Here is a 22,832-nt window from a genome sequence, read left to right as displayed (position 1 = left end):
CGAGAATTGAGACTGGACTCGATTCGAAAAAGTAGGGTGCTGAACTCTTTAAGGGTAAATTTTTGATCGAAAGCGATATTCTTGAAGTGGTTCTTGAAACTTTTGACCCCTGCCTCCCATAGTCCGCCCTTGTGAGGAGCTCCTGGTGGTATGAAATGCCATGTCAGGTTTTGGTGACTGTACTTGGATAGAGTTTGGTTGCGAGCGTCCGCCAGGAAAGCTTTGAGTTCTGAGCGCAGAGCTCTGGAGGCTCCGACAAAGTTGGTTCCGTTGTCGGAGTAGATGTTCTTTGAACCTCCTCGCCGAGCAACAAACCTATCGAAAGCTGTCATTAATGCGGCAGTACCGAGGTCACTAGTGGATTCCAAGTGAATAGCCTTGGTTGCAAAGCAGACAAAGAGGCAGGCGTAAACCTTTTACATGCGGCATCCCCTTCCGCTATAAGATTTGATGTCAAATGGTCCGGCAAAATCTACCCGCGCATGGGTGAAAGCCCGGGAAAAGGTGGTTTGTTTTGGAGGTAGATATCCCATAAGTAGGGTTTGGGTCCGTTTGCGGAATATTGTGCACGTTTTGCAATTATGTATGACCGATCGGATCATATTTTTGACCCTAGGGATCCAATATTGTGTGCGTAGGCGGCGAAACATAAGTTGGTTCTCCCCATGCAGGGTATCTTTATGGATGAACTGGACAAGAAGTCGTCTGAGCCGACAGTCATACGGCAGAATGATCGGGTGCCGTTCCCTGTAGGGAAGATCCTTGGCCCCTGAAAGATGACCGACCACCCTCAATATGCCCTTTTCATCGAAAAGGGGGGTAAGAGGCAGGATTTCACCGATGAGTTTCCCGGAATTTAAACTCCAAAGTTCCTCCGAATAATGCTTCCGTTGGTAGATAGTTATTAAACGACTTGTCGTGGCCTGAATTTCATCGGGTGATATGAAGTACGATGCCGCATTAAAGGAAGATTTTGTCTTAGGATTGGTTCTTTGGATAAAACTTCGAACATACGATATGACCCTCAAGCCCATGATAAATTGGATGTCGTGGATGTCCTCTGTCTCTTTTATTTTTGAAGTTGTATGAGCCTGCACCCGTTTATCCTCTAAGTAATTCCGATAGTCCTTTTCTTGTATTGGCCATTCAGTCTTATCTTCTTGTAACCAAGAAGGTCCCTGCCACCACAAAGAGTTGTTGACTAACTCCTTCGCTGGTAGTCCTCGGCTAGCCAGGTCTGCACAATTGGATGCGGATTCTACGTGGTGCCAAGTGTTGTTTCCTAACTTTTCTACTATTTTCGTTACTCGATGAGCGACAAAGGTTGACCAAGAGCAAAGGGGTTTTCTTATTCACGCTAAAACAATCGTGGAGTCTGTCCATAGGTGTATATTGAAATTTTCTAAACTCAGATTTTCGCGCACTGATTCGATGGTTTCGGCCAGCAAAACTGCACCGCATAGCTTTAATCGCGGTAAGGAAATTTTTTTGACGGGTGCTACTTTTGTTTTTGTTATTAATAGGTTAACGTAGACCTCGTCCTTTATCTTTGCTCGTAAAAGACTGACGCGGCGTACGCTTTTTTCGAGGCGTCGCAGAAGCCGTGTATTTCAACGTCGTTGGTTGGCGTAAAACACACCCAACGTGGGATACGAATTTCGTTAATGGAGGTGTATTCCTGCATAAAATTATGCCATCGGTCTAGGGTTCCTGCCGACACTGGTTCGTCCCAGTCAGTCCCTTCTAGCCGAATGTGGTGCATAATGATTTCGGCAACAATGACGACTGGGCCGAACCAAACTAGAGGATCGAAAAGTTTAGCGATTGCGGAAAGATTTGCCCTTTTCGTTATCATATCCCGATTTTCACTTGGTTTTGCGGTGAAGTAAAAATAATGCACATGCGCGTTCCATCGAATGCCTAGGGTCTTGACCGTACTCGCGTCCTCGAATTCCAAAAAGTCTTCGTTGAGCAGATGAGGTTGGGGTATTACTTTCAGTATTCTTGAGCAATTTGACGTCCATTTGCGAAGGGAAAAACCTGCGGACTGTAAAGCATCTGTGATTTCATCGCGAGCTTTGAGTGTGGAATCGATGCTATTCCCCCTGCAAGAACGTCTTTGACGTACATACCTGTGCGTAAAATACCTGCGGAAATTGGTGAGGAAGTTTCAACGTCGTCTGCTAGTTGGTGCAGTGTCCTTATCGCCAGACAAGCAGCACAATTAACTCCAAAGGTGACTGTCTTTGGAATTGGGTTTGGTTTGGCTTTACCCATATCTTCCGATACATCTTTTCGACGTCGCTACTTAAAACATATTTAAATAATCTCCATCGAAGGGGTAGGATCGTTAAGTCGGCCTGAAATACTGGGCCTGTACAAAGTACGTCGTTTAGGCTTATGCCATTGCCTGTGGGACACGAAGCGTTGAATACCACACGACTCTTGTCGATGGGGTAAGAAGTAGCAATCGGTCAAGTTGGTTGGTATAATTTTTGGAACTTTTGATATATGTCCCAATGTCTCATATTCTGCTGGTACCCTATTGTACTCTGTCTGTAGGGCCGGTGTCTTGGCTACGCGCGTCTCATTCCGGTAGAATTGGGAGCAGACGCCGTTTAGGGAAGGCCCTAAGGAGATGTTGTTAGGAAAATCCTGTTTAAATGGAAGGACGATAATATATTTGCCATCGGAGTTTCTTTCTGTTGTATCTCTGAAAAGCTCCTCGCAATAGGTATTATCTTCGTTAAGTGCCCTTTTCTTAGGTACATCTTCTAACTCCCAGAAAGCGGTTAACTGCTTGTTCAGGCTTATCTCGCTAAAAAATGATACCCGAGTATTGGTTGGTTCTGGTGTTTCTGCACGACCGATTAGAATACAACCGAAGACGGTTTCTTGGGCGAGAAGCGTATTAAGGACGTTCTTCCGTATACCGCCTAGAATTTTGGGTGAAACTTAAAAGTTGTGGTGTGTTGGTTGATTTCAACAAAACCCTGCTGGGTAGCCTACAATAGCGAGTGTGGCAATTGTGGAACTGTCATTTGTTAGCTTTTCTACATATTTGGATGGGACAGCTGTGCGGTGCTGCCAATGTGGCAGCGTAATGATATATAATGGTCATGCCATGAACTTGTTTGAGGAAATTCACGTGTAAGTTCTGACACGATATGAACTTGGATCATCTTATCGAAAAACTCTCATTTTTCCTTGTTTGTAGTCTTTAAAGCATATATGACACTACTTTATTTTAGCTTGGAATCCAAATTTCATCATGATATCTTCAACGCCTGCCAAATTACAGCTTGCAAAACTTCTAAATTACCTTCTTTTAAAATTGGGCGGTGCCACGCCCGTTGTCCAAAATTTTAAAAATTTTCTATTCTGCTTCATACGTTCAACTCACCTACCAAGTTTCATCGCTTTATCCGTCTTTGGTAATGAATTATCGCACTTTTTCGATTTTTCGAAATTTTCGATATCGAAAAAGTGGGCGTGGTTATAGTCCGATATCGTTCGTTTTAAATAGCGATCTGAGATGAGTGCCCAGGAACCTACATACCAAATTTCATCAAGATACCTCAAAATTTACTAAAGTTATCGTGTTAACGGACGGACGGACGGACGGACATAGCTCAATCAAATTTTTTTCGATACTGATGATTTTGATATATGTAAGTCTATATCTATCTCGATTCCTTTATACCTGTACAACCAACCGTTATCCAATCAAAGTTAATATACTCTGTGGGCTCTGCTCAACTGAATATAATAATGAAAATAACATGCTCGCATTATTTCGGTCTCGAGTGGTTCACCTTTTTCACAAGAAAGTTGATTTTGATTGTGTTCTTATGCACAACATTTTCAAACTAAAAACAAAATTTTCATTTGTTAGAAAAAAATAAAGAAAAAAAAACGGCCGAATGTCAAAAAAAAAAACTATCGAAATACAAACTGGCTCGTTTGTTTTCGATGAACTAGGCTGTATTTTTCGTGTATTTCGTTAGGGTTTTTTTATACTCAGTTGAGCAGAGCTCACAGAGTATATTAACTTTGATTGGATAACGGTTGGTTGTACAGGTATAAAGGAATCGAGATAGATATAGACTTCCATATATCAAAATCATCAGTACCGAAAAAAAATTTGATTGAGCCATGTCCGTCCGTTAACACGATAACTTGAGTAAATTTTGAGTTATCTTGACGAAATTTGGTATGTAGGTTCCTGGGCACTCATCTCAGATCGCTATTTAAAATGAACGATATCGGACTATAACCACGCCCACTTTTTCGATATCGAAAATTTCGAAAAATCGAAAAAGTGCGATAATTCATTATCAAAGACGGATAAAGCGATGAAACTTAGTAGGTGGGTTGAACTTATGACGCAGAATAGATAATAAGTAAAATTTTGGACAATGGGCGTGGCACAGCCCACTTTAAAAAGAAGGTAATTTAGAAGTTTTGCAAGCTGTAATTTGGCAGTCGTTGAAGATATCATGATGAAATTTGGCAGGAACGTTACGTGTATTACTATATGTATGCTTTATAAAAATTAGCAAAATCGGAGAACGACCACGCCCACTTTTTCATTTGATTTTTCTAGGATACATTTAATGCCATAAGTCGAACAAATATTTACCAATCCTTGTGAAATTTGGTAGGCGCTTAGATTCTAGGACGATAGCTGTTTTCTTTGAAAAAGGGCGAAATCGGTTGAAGCCACGCCCAGTTTTTATACACAGTTAGTCGTCTCTCCTTCCGCTCAGCCGTTAACACGATAACTTGAGCAAAAATCGATATATCTTTACTAAACTCAGTTCACATAATTATCTGAACACACTTTGTATTGGTATAAAAAACGGCCGAAATCCGACTATGACCACGCCCACTTTTTTGATTTCGAAAATTACGAAAAATGAAAAAAATGCCATAATTCTATACCAAATACGAAAAAAGGGATGAAACATGGCAATTTCATTGGTTTATTGACGCAAAATATAACTTTAGAAAAAACTTTGTAAAATGGGTGTGACACCTACCATTATAAGGTAGAAGAGAATGAAAAAGTTCTGCAGGGCGAAATCGAAAGCCCTTGGAATCATGGCAGGAACACTGTTCGTGGTATTACATATATAAATAAATTAGCGGTACCCGACAGATGATGTTGTGGGTCACCCTGGTCCACATTTTGGTCGAAATCTCGAAAAAGCTTTCACATATACAACTACCACCACTCCCTTTTAAAATTGTTATTAATACCTTTAATTTGACACCCATATTGTACAAACACTTTATAGACTCACCACTGGTCCACCTTTATGGCGATATATCGAAAAGGCGTCCACCCATAGAACTAAGACCCACTCCCTTTTAAAATACTCTTTAACACCTTTCATTTGATACCCATATCGTAAACAAATTCTAAAGTTACCCCTGGTCCACCTTTATGGCGATATCTCAAAAAGGCGTCCACCTATAGAACTAAGGCCCACTCCCTTTTAAAATACTCATTAACACTTTTCATTTGATACCCATATCGACAAACAAATTCTAGGGTCATCCCTGGTCCACCTTTATATCGATATTTCGAAAAGGCGTCCACCCATAGAACTAAGGCCCACTCCCTTTTAAAATACTCATTAACACCTTTTATTTGATACTCATAATGTACAAACGCATTCTAGAGTCAACCCTGGTCCACCTTTATATCGATATTTCGAAAAGGCGTCCACCCATAGAACTAAGGCCCACTCACTTTTAAAATGCTCATTAACACCTTTTGTTTGATACCCACATTGTATAAACGCATTTTAGAGTCATCCCTGGTCCACCTCTATGGCGATATCTCGAAAAGGCGTCCACCTGTAGAACTAAGGCCCACTCCCTTTTAAAATACTCATTAACACCTTTCATTTGATACCCGTATCGTACAAACAAATTCTAGTCACCCCTGGGCCACCTTTATATCGATATTTCGAAAATGCGTCCACCTATAGAACTAAGGCCCACTCCCTTTTAAAATACTCATTAACACCTTTCATTTGATACCCATATCGACAAACAAATTCTAGAGTCATCCCTGGTCCACCTTTATATCGATATTTCGAAAAGGCGTCCAACTAAGGCCCTCTCCCTTTTAAAATACTCATTAACACCTTTCGGTTGATACCCATATTGTATAAACGCATTCTAGAGTCATCCCTGGTCCACCTTTATGGCGATATCTCGAAAAGGCGTCCACCCATAAAACTAAGGCCCACTCCCTTTTAAAATACTCATTAACACCTTTCATTTGATACCCATATCGTACAAACAAATTCTAGAGTCACCCCTGGTCCACCTTTATGGCGATATCTCGAAAAGGCGTCCATCTGTAGAACTAAGGCCCACTCCCTTTTAAAATACTCAGTAACACCTTTCATTTGATACCCATATCGTACAAACAATTTCTAGAGTCACCCCTGGTCCACCTTTATGGCAATATCTCGTAAAGGCGTCCACCTATAAAACTAAGGCCCACTCCTCTTTAAAATACTCATTAACACCTTTCATTTGATACCCATATCGTACAAACAAATTCTAGAGTCACCCCTGGGCCACCTTTATATCGATATTTCGAAAAGGCGTCCACCCATAGAACTAAGGCCCACTCCCTTTTAAAATATTCATTAACACCTTTCATTTGATACCCATATCATACAAACAACACATTCCAGGATTACCCTAGGTTCATTTTCCTACATGGTGATTTTCCCTTATTTTGTCTCTATAGCTCTCAACTGAGTATGTAATGTTCGGTTACACCCGAACTTAGCCTTCCTTACTTGGTTTTGTTCGGGTACTAACACTCGAGTTTGTTGGATCCCACGGATCCGACTTGTGATCCCATGGGATCACGCGCAAAGTGTTTACGGCGTAAGGAACAAAAGGAAATGTCATAGAGTGGCAACCTTGTGCTGTTCATTAAGAAAATATCATTCCTTAATGGAAATGAGTATACAGACATTTTTGAATGAATTTTAATTACAAGGAAAACGTGTTGCAGTAAGTATACTCTTTTCAATTACTTGTTGCTCTATTTATTGCATTTCTCCTTTATTTCGTTTCAGGTACCTTTTCACATTGCAACCTTTACATCTGATCAGAAGATAGCAAACCGGAAAACATATAATAAAAAACAATCCGAATGCAACTAGTATTGTCGCGAGTATTGCGATGAAGTATATTTCCACATTACTTGATACATAGCGGGAATGGCCGCATTAGCGCACCTACATATATCAGCATAATTGCGCCTCGACATTAGTTGATGATAGGATTTCTCATAGCTCAGTATAATTATGCGTGCAGGCACATCGCTTGCTATTCTCGCCCATATGGTGGATGTGCGTTGCAGAGCAATGTTCTCGACAAACGCTTTATCTTCACCTTCATCTTTGCTTAGTGGAACTTTCTAATGTAAGCGAGCAATTCTATGCATGTTTCACGAGCGATTTGTGGTGCAAAATAATTCAGAAGCTCTAAACAAATTTCAATGCGCTTAACGCACTTCTCACCACTTCCCGTTGAAGGTTGGTTTTCGCCATGGGTTTTTTTTTGTGTTGTAGCGAATTTGGCTTTTGATCTTCCAAACATATGCTTCAAACCCAATGCCAAGAAAAGGTCACAGGTGACGATCCGCGCCCGGCGACTGTAAAAGCTCACTATAGGGCATAGAATACCTTCAGCACAGGTATAACTAAGACGTCTGTGCTAGCCCAACCTAGTTTCGCATGTTGTGGACGTACCAGTATGAGCGCAGTTGATTTAATAGCATTCTTGATTGTATGAAAACATGAAGGCACCATCATGGCGTACAGCAGATGAACCCATAAATGTGAATATATCAACAACGCTATGTAATACTTGCTGTGGAAAGAGCGCTCCACAGTGCGATAGTAATAAGAGGGCATTATTCTGCGTTTGTGGATTTTCTGTGCCACGTACACATTGCACGATTAAATCAATACGAAACGTAGCCTTCGGAAAAGTTTTACAAACGCACGCCTGCTGATTGTGCGCGCTGACAACAATGCAACAGAGTGCTGAGTGTTAGCTGCTTTGTATATTCCCCAAGAGTTTGATCTTCCAACTCAAGGCAAAAGCGCAAAAAATCACAGAATGCGGGCATTAGGTGCTCTGTCTCTTAGAGCCTTTTCTTGTGCTCAAGCGGCTCGAGTAAAGCAACACCTTGTTTCCAAGCGCCGGTATTCACATGTGCAGCTGAATTGCTTTTATTACTCTTGGCGGTGGGCGCGTCGCGTTTTGCTGGTGATGCTGCTACCAGTTAACATGTAACCCTAAGTACCACCATTCAAATGCTTTTCCATGACCATTGCCTGTTAGAATTTCTAGAGCCATGTATTCAATTGTACCGCAAAGGTATGTGTGCGCCAAAAATATTTTATTTCACAGTCATAATTTTACAAACGATAAAGAATTGATTGCTTTTTATTTCAGTTTAGCGACTAGTTGAACAAAATATGAGTGCGAAGTTATTACATAAATACAGGCCGTGAGTGGATGAGGAAAGGGTACGAGATGATGGTGCGGTTTTAATGGGTGGAGAAGTTGCTCACTACGATGGCACCTACCCAGTCTCGAGAGGACTTTGGAAGAATATGACGGTGAGTAAATGTTAGTGTGTAGTGGTTGCCGCTTATGCTTAGGTATGCTGTTTCTTCCCCCCTTTGTTTTGTCACTGTTTAAATGCCTTGGTTTTTCAACAAGACTTTATGTTTACCAGTCGTATAAACAAAAGTTACGAAAACAAACGCGAAAGATAAAAAACTGTATAAAATTGCGAATTTTCAATTGCATTGGACTTCAGCGCCTGCATTTGCACGTTAAAGGCTCTAGAGTAGGGCGCTTTGCCGGTTCACTGCTGTCCTCAATTCTACGTTTTATAATTGTAGCAGGTATTGATGTTTCACCGCCTTTTTTTTATCAAGCATATCCACTAAAATTTGATTTGCAACAATTACTGGACTCCGCTAGACTCTTTAGCTACGTTATTACCACTCATTGGCGCCAAAGGTGGTGGTGTTGATTCAAGCAGAGGTTTCTTAGTTGTAGTTTGTCCAACTTTTTGTGACGTATTTTGCATTAAAATATTACTAACCAACGCGCCTATAGTAGTACTCCGTACAATAATGGGCTGATTGACAGGTGCAGTGCAAGTAATGTTTGTCGACACACTTTCTTGTGGCGAAGGCACTCTACTTGTAACATTTGTATTAAATTCTTTATAATTTTTTTTGTTGTCGCTGTGCAACTTTATTTGCCGACATACTTTTCATTAGTGATGACGATGGTTGTCCAGTCCTATCGACGGTCTGCTGTAAGGCTAATGTAGCCCCTGTGGCACCTTGAACTATTAGCATGGGTGCATCAGAATTTATTATTAGCACTTCGTTAGCAGTTCTATCTATTTCCATTGGTTCTTCTAAATTTGCTGTAGTCGTTATTGTGGAGCTTGGTAAAGGTTGACGATCGGGGCACGGTTCTCACTGACGTCGATCTCCGGTGGAGCTAATAGGTGCCATCCAACGAGGAAATGTCCTGGAGTAAGTGGCTCCAAGTTAGACGGCTCGTTGGAGAAGGGGCTTAACGGTCGAGAATTGAGACAGGACTCGATTCGACAAAGTAGGATGCTGAACTTTTCAAGGGTAAATTTGTGATCGAAAGCGATATTCTTGAAGTGGTTCTTGAAGCTTTTGACCCCTGCCTCCCATAGTCCGTCCATGTGAGGAGCTCCTGGTGGTATGAAATGCCATGTCAGGTTTTGGTGACTGTACTTGGATAGAGCAAGCAACAAACCTATCGAAAGCTGCCAGGAATGCGGCAGTACTGAGGTCACTAGTGGATTCCAAGTAAATAGCCTTGGTTGCAAAGCAGGCAAAGACGCAGACGTAACCCTTTGACATGCGGCATCCTTTTCCGCTATAAGATTTGATGTCAAATGGTCCGGCAAAATCTACCCCCGCATGGATGAAATCCCGGGAAAAGGTGGTTCGTTTTGGAGGTAGATCTCCCATAAATTGGGTTTGGTCTGTTTGCGGAATATTGTGCACCTTTTGCAATTATGTATGACCGATCGCATCATATTTTTGACCCTAGGGATCCAATATTGTGTGCGTAGGCGACGAAATATTAGTTAGTTCTCCCCATGCAGGGTGTCTTTATGGATGAACTGGACAAGAAGCCGTATGAGCCAGCAGTCATACGGCAGAATGATCGGGTGCCGTTCCCTGTAGGGAAGATCCTTGGCCCCTGAAAGATGACCCCCACCCTCAATATGCCCTTTTCATCGAAAAGAGGGGTAAGAGGCAGGATTTCACCGATGAGTTTCCGGGAATTTAAACTCGAAAATTCCTCCGAATAATGCTTCCGTTGGTAGATAGGTATTAAACGACTTGCCGTGGCCTGAACTTCATCGGGTGAAATGAAGTACGATGCCGCTTTAAAGGAAGATTTTGTCTTAGGATTGGTTCTTTGGATAAATCTTCGAACATAACATATGGCCCTCAAGCCCTTGATAAATTGGAAAACCGTTCGAGGATGTCCTATGTCTCTTTTATTTTTGAAGTTGTATGAACCTGCACCCGTTTCTCCTCTATGTTAGTCCGATAGTCCTTTTCTTGTATTGGCCATTCAGTCTTATCTTTTGTAACCAAGAAGGTCCCTGCCACCACAAAGAGTTGTTGACTAACTCCTTCGCTGGTAGTCCTCGGCTAGCCAGGTCTGCAGGATTGGATGCGGATTCTACGTGGTGTCAGGTGTTGTTTCCTACCTTTTCTACTATTTTCGTTACTCGATGAGCGACAAAGGTTGACCAAGAGCAAAGGGGTTTTCTTATCCACGCTAAAACAATCGTGGAGTCTGTTCATAGATGTAGATTGAAATTTTCTAAACTCAGATTTTCGCGCACTGATTTGATGGTTTCGGCCAGCAAAACTGCACCGCATAGCTTTAATCGCGGTAAGGAAATTGTTTTAACGGGTGCTACTCTTGTTTTTGCTATTAATAGGTTAACGCAGACCTCGTCCTTTATCTTTTCCAGTAAAAATACTGTCGCGGCCCAAGCTTTTTTCGAGGCGTCGCAGAATCCGTGTATTTCAACGTCGTTGGTTGGCGTAAAATACACCCAACGTGGGATACGAATTTCGTTAATGGAGGGGTATTCCTGCATGAAATTATGCCATCGTTCTTGAGTTCCTGCCGACACTGCTTCGTGCCAGTCAGTCCCTTTTAGCCAAATGTTTTGCATAATGATTTTGGCAACAATGACGACTGGGGCAAGCCAAACTAGAGGATCGACAAGTTTAGCTATTGCGGAAAGTATTGCCCTTTTCGTTATCATATACCAATTTTCAATTGGTTTTGCGGTGAAGGAAAAATAATCCGCATGCGCTTTCCATCGAATTCCTAGGGTCTTGACCGTACTCGCGTGCTCGAATTCCAAAAAGTATTCGTTGAGCAGATGAGGTTGGGGTATTCCTTTCAGTATTCTTGAGCAATTTGACGTCCATTTGCGAAGGGAAACACCTGCGGACAGTAAAGCATCTGTGATTGCATCGCGAGCTTAGATTGTGGAATCGATGCTATGCCCCCCTGCAAGAACGTCTTCGACGTAAATACCTGTCCGTAAAATATCTGCGGCAATTGGTGAGGAAGTTTCAATTCGTCTGCTAGTTGGTGCAGTATCCTTATCGCCAGATAAGGAGCACAATTAACTCCAAAGGTGACTGTCTTTAATTCGTAGACGCTGATATGGTCACTTGGATTGTTGCAAACTATTCTTTGGAATTGGGTTTGGTTTGGCTTTACCCATATCTGCCGATACATCTTTTCGATGTCGCTACTAAAAACATATTTAAAGAATCTCCATCGAAGGAGTAGGATCGTTAAGTCGGCCTGATGTACTGGGCCTGTACAAAGTACGTCGTTTAGGCTTGTGCCATTGGCTGTGGGACACGAAGCGTTAAATACCACACGAACTTTTGTCGTGGTGCTTTTTTCTTTTATAACCGCATGTTGGGTAAGAAATAACAATCGGTCAAGTGGGGTGGTATGATTTTTGGAACTTTTGACATGTGTCCCAATGTCTCATATTCCGCTGGTACCCTATTGTACTCTGTCTGTAGGCCCGGTGTCTTGGCTAGGCGCGTCTCATTCCGGTAGAATTGGGAGCAGACGCCATTTAGGGAAGGCCCTAAGGAGATGTTGTTAGGAAAATCCTGTTTAAATGGAAGGGCGACAATATATTTGCCATCGGAGTTTCTTTCTGTTGTAGCTCTGAAAAGCTCCGCGCAATAGGCATTCTCTTCGTTAAGTGCCCTTTTCTTAAGTACATCTTCTAACTCCCAGAAAGCGGTTAACTGCTTGTCCAGGCTTATCTCGCTAAAAAATGATACCCGAATATTGGTTGGTTCTGGTGTTTCTGCACGACCAGTTAGAATCCTACCGAAGACGGTTTCTTGACCGAGAAGCGTATTAAGGACGTCCTTCCGTATACTGTCTAGAATTATCTGGGTATAAATGTCGCCTCCTAGGATGAGATCGACTGGTTCGTTAATGAAGAACCTTTTATCGACCAAGATCAGGTCAGGGAATGCTTGTCGAGTCATAGCGCTGACTTGGCAAGTGGGAAGATCCCCTGTTAATTGTGGTAGAACTAGGACCACGGTATCAAAGCTCACTAAGGGGTCGATGAGGGAGTCTAAGTTGATTATGCATGACTCTTTTACTTGCGCTGATAGCGTATTGTTTATACCGGAGACTTGGACATGCATGCATTTCGAAGGCAGGTTTATACGTTTTTTCAATCTCTCGGTTATGAACGAGCATTCCGACCCAGAGTCGATAAGGGCTCTGGCTGAGACGTTGACTCCATTATAATTAATGCTGACTCGCGCTGTTCCTAATAGTACCCCCTTAGTCGTATTCGCATGACAAGATGATACATTATTAACACTATTATTTGTATTTGCAGATTCAAGCCCTGCACTAGCCTGTTGTGAGGTTGAGGAGCTGTTATTGGCGGGGTTTTGTCGCCACCTCTGATTCGCTGCTTTTGGCTGAGCTTCTGGCAGTTGGAGCAAGGTGTTGTGCCTTGAGTGACACGAGTTACAGTCATGTTGACTGGGGCATCGGGTCAACGTGTGTCCAGCCGCCGGATAGTGCAAGCACCAACCGTTCTTCTTGATGTAGGCTATTCTGTATGCAGTGGTTAGCCCACGGAATTTTCGGCAATTTCGTAATTTTTCTCCGTACTGTTGCACATCTTACATGCCCATTTTGGGACGCTGGCTTGATACACTCCAAGTTTCGCAGGCGTATCTCGGGTATTATTGTGACTCTTTGGTGCTTTGAATGGTTTGCTACCCCTGAGGTCAGAAACGGTTTCCAACGTTTGGAACCGGTTGGAGAGAAATTTGTCCATTTCTTCCCATTTTGGTATCTCTGTTTTGTTCTCTATGGTTTGTTCCCATAGATCCAGAGTGCATTCAGGAAGTTTGGTGGAGCACAGATATGTGATAATTGCATCCCAATTAGATATGTCAATTTGATGACATTGAAGTGATGATATGCGATTATTTATGTCGCGTTGCAGCTTTTTGATGGCTGTCCCGCATTCGGTTTCGACCGCAGTCAAACTAAATAGCGATTTCAATTGCGTGTTAACAAGGATACACTTGTTCTCGTATCTATCACTTAGATTTTTCCAGGCTGTCGTAAAGCCTTCATTTGTTAGCGGACACCTCCGCACGATTTCCTTCGCCTCTCCTTGCGTTTTTTGGTTGAGATGATATAGCTTTTCAACCAAATGTAAATGGCCGTGAACATATCCCTAAAGGTTAGCCAAGAAAGGTAATCGCTTTTGAACACGTCGGTGTCACAAGGCGGAATCCGTATATTATGTTCACGGATGGAAGTTTCCTCAACTTGTGGTGGCCGCGGCGGTGTTGCAACTTTCTCAAGCTCAGCAGCAATCGCCGCCATGCATTTAGTGTAAGATGCGAAGCAGTTCTTATTTGTCTGCCTCAAGGTTTGTAGGTCCTCCTTGGGCAGATTTTCTGAGTTGAGGATACCGTCGTAGAGGGCTTTAGTTTCCTCCACAAGGATTTCAACTCCTCTTGCTGTACTGCAAGGGTGTGTTTATCCTGACCTTAGAACTCTTGCTCAAATGTGAGAATGGAGTTTGTGTGCCTCATGTAGGTATCCATGTTTTTAATTAATTTGAAAATTTTGTTTACTTATAGCAAAACGAGAGCGGACTGTATGACTCAAGGATGGTTTCTTGAAAAAAATAAGCGAAATTTTTTGATATGTGACCCAGATAGCAACATTTCTGACGATTTAGTGTGTCAGTAAAGTGTATATAACACCGATAGAAATATGTAAGTGAATTTGATGTGCCTTAACAAACGTGAAAAACTAACGTCTGTAATTAGTGCCGAATAGCCAAATAAACCCAAAAGTGAAATTCCGTTCAAAAATAACGCAATTGATTATATGTATGTAAAATCGGTGAAAAAATATTCTCTATTAAATGCGTTCGAATTAATATAAAATAAGTGTATTCACAAATGAGCGATTTGCAACAATTCTCTGATTGTTTGTAGCAATTAAAAAAATTACTACTAGCCACCCAACGAAAGTGAAATGTTTTAGAAAAATTTTGTGGTTGCAGAATATTATGACTGCGTGAGTATTGTGGTATTTCTTTGCAAATTCATCAACCAAGTGAAAGTGTATGTAGATTGTTGCCGAAAATCAACAACAGCCGAAAAGACTGTCTATAGAAACAGAGTGTGGTTGCACACTGCCGTGATAATTTTGTTGCAAAAGGAGAAAAAATCCACTGACTCTCTGCCTTGAGTTGTGTCGGAAAAGTCTTACCACTGGAGGGGGACTTAGGCGATAATCAAAAGGCTCTAAGTGTGCGTTTAAAACCCAATGAACTTCCACTTGCTTTGACTTGTAAATGGATATCACAAATTCACTCGATACGTTAGTTCGTATATAAAAAAAATGTGCACGAAAATCAACCACTTACCTTACACAAATTTTGTAGTCTGAAAAAACCAAAGTTTTGATAATGTATGTGTTATCTGATATGATGATGGTTTGTGGAATTTTGATGTGATGTTATGTGGACTGTAGATGTGATGTTATCTGATGCGATCTGATGTGTTAGTTGCTGCGGCTGCTTGTATCTTTCTTTACTCGCTGGTTTGGTGTTGTTACTTAATACTTGCTGTGTTGCTTCTAACACTTTGTAATTTTGCGGCAATTTAATATTTTATTTTCAAGAAATTAAATGTACGTGTGCTTCGATTTTCTTTATTGAATTTGGAAAATTTCCCTAATTAGGTCGCTTCGGTTTTATTTCGGGGAGATGGACCAAATGTTACGGCGGCAAGACCACAGATAGGGCGCGCTCGTAATAATGGTGGGGAGAAAAGCGAAGAAAATACACAAACGAATTCGTTATAAAAGTACACAATAATATTTATTAAAGCGAAGGTGAATGCAAATTCAGAGTTAGCCAACTTAATAACTATTAAGGATTTGAATTTACGTAAGTGTACGGAATGAATTTTATAATTTTGAGTATTGTGATAAATGACTTACCTTCGGTGGCTTGGCTACTGGCGATTTCTTAGACGTTCGTAAAAGAAGTGAAAGAGTTAAAACGACTTTGGTTCGCGGCCACCGCCGAATCCTAGGTTTAGCTATTATCCGGCGGGGTAAAAACGGTTATCGGTATAAACCGATATGAAGAAATGAAAAGAAGGAATGAGGGTGCACCTCGATATTCCGGCACCCTTGCGGCGACCAACCTCGAAACGACCGTAACGCCCCCAACAACCAAGTCCCAAATGGCTCGAGAGAAAGAATCTCAATTTAAAATTAAGGAGTTCGAACTTAAAATTAGACCCTGCAGTAAATGCGTATAGAAGAAAATATTATGAACAGGATACATAATTCGACCGACGCCAGACGCTTCTTCGTGGGATTCCTGTGAATAAAGAGATGTTAGTCGAAATAGACGTGGGTTGATTTTAGTGCACTTTACTTATTGAATGGGCATATGCCTGATTATTGCTGGTGGGCTCCAGACACTACCAAGCCGAATATGGTGGCTTGGGTCAGCAGCCCGCCTACGGTCGACGGTGGTGTGCCGCTAACCATTAGGCTAGCGTAGACATCGGTTCCCAGTGTGAGCCGGACAGGTGCAGACCGGTGGAAAGTCGGATCCGCCAGCTTCATAAATTGGAATGGCGTGGCTACCGATGGATCCAGAGTTGCTGTCGGACTAAGCCGTGAATATCGAGCCACCACTGTGGCCTTTGTAGTCACTCCTCCCGTTACCCCGTATTTCCCTCGCAGAACAAGCGTGCACTTCACGTGATAGGACGTGCCGGTACGCTCTAACACGAGGTCCTTTGCGAGGTTTGCATCGATGACCGAATTCGGAGCGCACGGATCGATGAGGGCACGTACTGCGTGGAGCTTTCCTCCTGCTGCTATCCGAACGAATGCCGTTGGAGCTATGGCTACAAATCGCGTGTAATGGTCGTTGCTAGAGGCGCCTCCCGGAGGCGTCCCGTTCTGACGCCCGATGGGGTTGTTGTTTGGCGCGCGAGCGTGGTTACTTGGGCACGAGCGTTATACGGGGCCGCCCTACGAACTGAGCGTCGTGACGAGTGGGACGGACGCGGTTGTGCGTCGCCACGGCGCCCCCTGGTAGAGCGGTGCGATGGGGGGGGGATGACGTGTCTCCCCGCCATCCCCGCGTTGTACGTTTGAAGGCTTTTCATGTTGTAGTAGCGGTCGGAAACGTAGTGGTCCCGAACCGCCCGGTGGTGTTGTTTCTACTATTGCAGTAGGATCTTCCCGTCGTTCGATCTCTTCTTCGGCGACGTCCGCTTCTCACCACAGGGTTTTGCTCCGTGACCTGGATTGATAGAGATTCGTCGGAGCTCACTTCGCCATCACTTTCGTGGCACGGTGGTGGATCGTCGTCGATGTGTGTTGAAGTGTGATGCTGCTCGTTGCACCAATGACAGCGATCTTCGCTGGGACATGTCTTCCGTTGGTGGAATGGCGATAAGCAATTTGTGCAGTATCTTAACTCTATAATCGTCTTTAGTCGATCCATGTTCGTCATGCCCCGGTCGGGCAGAACCTTATGCTGTGCGATTTTTCACACAGCCGACATGGGACGCTGAATATGTTACCGCGTGCCTCCGTATGGGCGCGTTTATGGGACAATACAGTCATTCTCGAATATCAATTTGTTAGTAGAACACCCGTAGATTTCCGTAGGTTGGGTGTTTTATGGGCGGAGACAAGGAGCTTAATTGGCTGAGCTTGTGGTTGGCGTACTCGGGATAAAGACATATGTGAAATGGCCCAGCGGGTCAGGGGGTTAGAATATACCCGCGGTAGGTATGCCTGTCGTAAGAGGCGACTAAAATACCGGATTGGCCTGAAGGTTTAATGTGGCCATATAAATCGTTCCCGTGATGGTCGGGCCAGCACCTTAATGATGCTGTGTTACCGGAGCGTACCTGATCTGTAAACGGCAAAGGACCATCACATCGATCACTCCCTAAACCTTCGGGGAGCAACCGTATCGCTACAACAACAACAACAACAACATATGTGAAATGAATAATCTTATTAGGCTATTCTGCAGCGAAAGTTATCTATCCTTGTTACAAACAAATTGTTTTTTTTTTTAAATACAGCCAATAAGCGCTGATAGACGCTATTATTTGTGTAAACTAATGGCCTGGAACACTATTTGTGTTGACTTTGGCAATTTTGGGTGAAACTTAAAAGTTGTGGTGTGTTGGTGGATTTCAACACAACCCTGATGGGTAGCCTACAATAGCGCGTGTGGCAATTGTGGAACTGTCATTTGCTAGCTGTTCCACATATTTGGATGGGACAGCTGTGCGGTGCTGCCAATGTGGCAGCATAATGATACTTAGTGGTCATGTCATGAACTTGTTTGAGGAAATTCAAGTGTAAGTTCTGACACGATATGAACTTGGATCATCTTATCGAAAGACTCTCATTTTTCCTTGTTTGTAGTCTTTAAAGCATATATGACACTACTTTATTTTTGCTCGGATTCCAAGCTAAAAGGACTGACGAAACTTTATCGGAACTTCAAAACACAAAAAAAAATTTCTATCATGAAAGCGAGACCACTATTCCCCTAAAATTTGTGAGTTTGACATGTTTTTGTTTATGTTTAACATTTTATGTTTGTATTAACATTGTTAATCAAAAACAATGCAAATAACATGCCAGCATTATTTCGGTCTCGAGTGGTTCACTTTCTTCACAAGAAAGTTGATTTTGATTGTGTTCTTATGCACCAAATTTTCAAACTAAAACCAAAATTTTCATTTGTTAGAAAAAAATAAAGAAAAAAACGGCCGAATGTCAAAAAAAAACTATCGAAATACAAACTGGCTCGCTTGTTTTCAATGAACTAGGCTGTATTTTTCGTTTATTTCGTTAGGTTTTTTTTTTGTTCGGGTACTAACACTCGAGTTTGTTGGATCCCACGGATCCGACTTGTGATCCCATGGAATCGCGCGCAATGTGTTTACGGCGTAAGGAACAAAAGGAAATGTCATAGACTGGCAACCTTGTGCTGTTCATTAAGAAAATGTCATTCCTTAATGGAAATGAGTATACAGACATTTTTGAATGAATTTTCATTACAAGGAAAACGTATTGCAGTAAGTATACTCTTTTCAATTTATTTTCAAAGTAGTCTAATAAAGACCATTTTGCATTATTGAATATTGGAGTTATTTATTCAACAGTTTAGCGATACGAACGTAAGCAGAAGGTTGCAAATAAGCGGAATTCCACTAAACTCGTTACAATTGGTTAAGGATACAGCAAGTGAAAAAGGAGTTGGAGAACCGTGGGATGAATACAACCGGCAATAAGATCGAACTTCAGGCACGGCTACGAGACGCTATGGGGTCGGAAGGAATTAATGCGGACGAGTATGTCTTTTATCCTGATGGGGACGAGAAAACAACAAAAATGGAAGAGAAGAACGGAAGTCCGAGTCCAGTCGCAAACGGCGAGAATAATGCAATATTAGCTTTGTTATCACAGATATCGACAAAAATGGAAACCCAGGACACATATAACTGAAAGTATGTCATCTCAATTAGAATCGCAGGAAAACCGTATAACATCCAAGATTGAAGCCCAAATGGCATCCCAACTGGAATCGCAGGAGACACGTGTAGCATCAGAACTGGAAGAGCAGAAGACATATATGACATCCCAACTGGAATCGCAGGAGACGCGTATAGCATCACAACTGGAAGAGCAGAAGACATATATGACATCCCAACTGGAATCGCAGGAGACACGTATAACCACCAAATTGAAAGCACAGGAGCAACTCTTATCATTGCAGGTGGCACAAATATCTTCGCAGTTAGAAGCGCGGGATGCAAAAATCGCTGAATTTCAGGCAGAAGACGATGATTTAAAAAAGGTCGTATGGAGCAGTTACAACTAAATCGCCCAGCTGTTCCAGAGAGTAATCCAAAGGTAAAAACACCATCCTTTGACGGTTCTGTTCCTTTCCAGGTGTTTAAGATTCAATTTGAGAAGACCGCAGCAGTGAACAGCTGGAGTGCTGAAGATAAAGTTGCTGCACTATTCGTGGCATTGAAAGGATCTGGTGCTGAAATCCTGCATACTATTCTCGAGGGAGAGCGGAAGAACTACGAAACATTGATGAGCGCTCTAGAGAGGCGATACGGGTGCGAACACAGAAAGCAGATATACCAAATAGAGTTGCAAAACCGTTACCAAAAGGCGAATGAGACCTTGCAGGAATTTGCTTCGGATGTTGAAAGATTGGCTCATCACGCAAATGCAGACTCACCCATGGAATACACTGAGAGGTAAAGATTTATAGCTTTATAAATGGCATACGGGACGTGGAAACGAAGCGAGCTACATACGCAAACCCAAAGTTAACATTCGCTGAAACAGTATCCCATGCACTGACTCAGGAAACTGCCTCACTATTGAGTAACATAGCCCACCGCGTGGAAGTAGAAAGGCCACACTGGGTGAACACAATATTGGAGGCGCTGAAAGGATCGCAAAAGCGGAGTGAAAGAGCTATCAAATGCTTCAAATGCGGGAAGCCCGATCACATTGCACGTCATTGCGATCATGATCCAAGTGGTTTCAACAGCATGGGTGGTCTTAATAACAAATCTGGTGGGGATGAGCAAGAGCGAGTAAGATGTAGGGATCAAGAGCTAGCTTCAGCTATTGAGTGTCCTGTGTACCTGTGTCGCAAATTGGAAGGAAATCAAGCAGTCTTGCCATCAGAGGGAATGTGGATGGCAAAGAACGTGTACTGACTGTAGATACGGGCGCATCACATTCCTTGGTCCGAATGGGTCACGCTTCCCAAGGCAGTCGGTTATATGCACCGGAGCGACTCGGGATTTTTCCCGACCAAGGACTGTCATTTCAGTGTGACCCCATTTAATTTGTTTCGCCCTCCCACAAATTGTCATCCTCCCAGCAGCTCCTTGCAGCAGGACTACTACATATTCTCTTACTCCGGGAAGGTATCGAACCCAATCCGGGTCCGTCTCCTGACCCCGGTCCTGAGAAATGGTTTTGCTGCATTTGCCAGAAAAGAATCTTTTTAGGACGGTCATACTCTGTTCAGTGTGTCTCGTGCAAGGGATGGTTGCATCGGACAGGTTGTTCTGGGCTTGATCCCAAAACCCGACGTCCACGTAACTTTTATAAATATTTTGTGGCTCCTTGCTGCTCACGCCCAAGGGCGTCCCGTAGTCTACGCCTAAGCGTATCCCCACTACCTTCCATCAGCTTCGCTGCTCAGCAAGCCACAACAAGTACCCGCTGCTGCTCGCGCCCCACGGCGCCAACAACTCAAACAGCTGATACCACTCATAACTACTACCTTCGTAGTAGAGCTGGTAGCAATGCTGAGCATCAGCCCCTGCCCCCGTCTTCTCCCCCCCCCCCCCCCCCCCCCCCCCTCTTTTCTGGCAGCAATCGTGCAGGTCAGGGAAACAGACTCTTAGTCCCTGCCTCCGTTTGCACCGTCTGCCAGCACAGAATATATAGGTTTGCGACATCCGCTCAATGCAGCTCCTGCCTTGGGTGGTGCCACTTTCCTAGATGTTCTGGTCTCCGCGACGGCAACCCCTCGACGGGTTTCATTGCGCCATGTTGCCAGGTCGCAAACCCAAATCATCCGGGTACCCCAATGCTTGCCCAAGGGCGCCCAGTCCCAAGGCCACAACAGCAATTGCGTCCTGGCCTTCCACAGCCTAGGCGTAGTCACCCCTCACTTACCCCTAGAGTGGAGGCGTCACCCCTCATGCACTTCAGAATCCTGCAGTTCAACTGTAATGGACTAACTGGGAAGATTACGGAGATAGTCGATTTCATGAAGCGGCACAACATCCGAATTGCTGCGATTCAAGAGACTAAACTCACAGCAAGATCTGCATTGCAGACCTGCTCTGGTTATAATGTCCACAGGAAAGACCGTGAGAGCGGAAATGGAGGTGGCCTCGCGTTTATTATACACCACTCTGTGCAATATCATATATTTGATCCTGGCATCGAGCGCAGTGACAATGTCTTAGAACGTCAAGGCCTATCTGTCCGGTCAGGCGATGCAAATCTAAAAATCATCAACATCTACATCCCTCCTGTCACCTGTTGCCCCAGTGGATACCGCCCTAATATCGAGGCCTTACTCACTGGCAACAATCGCATTATCTTAGGCGATTTCAATTCCCATCACGACCTATGGCATTCAAACTTGCGGGCGGACAGTAGGGGTGAGATGTTGGCGGATCAAATAGACGAAACGACGTTCTGCACAATAAACGGAGACGCCCCCACACGTATGGTAGGAAGCTGTCATAGCTCGCCAGATATCTCAATCGTGAGCGCAGAACTCGTAAACTGCGTCAACTGGCAGCCGATGGTAGCATTGGCATCCGACCACCTGCCCATACTTATTTCGTTCGAGCGTACCGCCGACTTCATCGTCACCGAAAAACGCACCTTCATAAACTTCAAAAAAGGAAAGTGGGAAGAATATAAATCTGCAACAGACAGCAGCTTTGCTGCCCTCCCTATCCCGACTGATGCCCGCCAAGGGGAGCGTGCCTTCCGTAAGGTCATTGAATCCGCCTCGGCACATTTCATTCCCGCCGGGAGAATTCCCGAAATCCGGCCCACTTCCCGGCGGAGGCCGCGAGCTTAGCGAGGGAACGCGACCTTATAAGACAGCTTGATCCAGGCGACCCCCAAATAAGGGATATAAACCAACGCATCAGATTGCTTGTGGACGAACACAAGCGGGCGAAATGGGAAGAGCACCTAAGAGGTTGTAACCTCTCTACCGGTGTAGGTAAACTTTGGTCCACCGTAAAGTCCCTATCGAATCCGACTAAGCACAAAGACAAAGTTTCCATCGCATTTGGCGATAAGGTGCTGTCGGATGCGAAAAAATGCGCGAGTGCTTTCTGCCGACAATATATAATGCATCCTACGGTCGACAAAGATAGACGGAAAGCCAATAGACACGCACATAAACACAAACTCAGCGCGTCACCAATTTCCATCACCGCAAGAGAGGTTGAGGACGCCATTGGTCGCGCTAAACCATCCAAAGCAGTGGGCCCAGACGGCATAGCCATGTCGATGCTTAAAAACCT

The 22,832-nt window shown here is 43.5% G+C and overlaps 1 protein-coding gene across 1 annotated transcript in view; it reads left to right on the top strand.

The window, feature by feature from the left end:
* The window catches only part of Ca-alpha1D (Ca[2+]-channel protein alpha[[1]] subunit D), a 6,221,746-nt gene that overhangs the window by 4,179,509 nt on the left and 2,019,405 nt on the right, over positions 1-22,832 (top strand). The window lies entirely within an intron of this gene.

Source organism: Eurosta solidaginis, chromosome X (genome assembly GCF_040869045.1).
Source record: "Eurosta solidaginis isolate ZX-2024a chromosome X, ASM4086904v1, whole genome shotgun sequence".
Taxonomy (NCBI): domain Eukaryota; kingdom Metazoa; phylum Arthropoda; class Insecta; order Diptera; family Tephritidae; genus Eurosta; species Eurosta solidaginis.
This window is presented reverse-complemented; position numbering and strand designations above follow the sequence as displayed.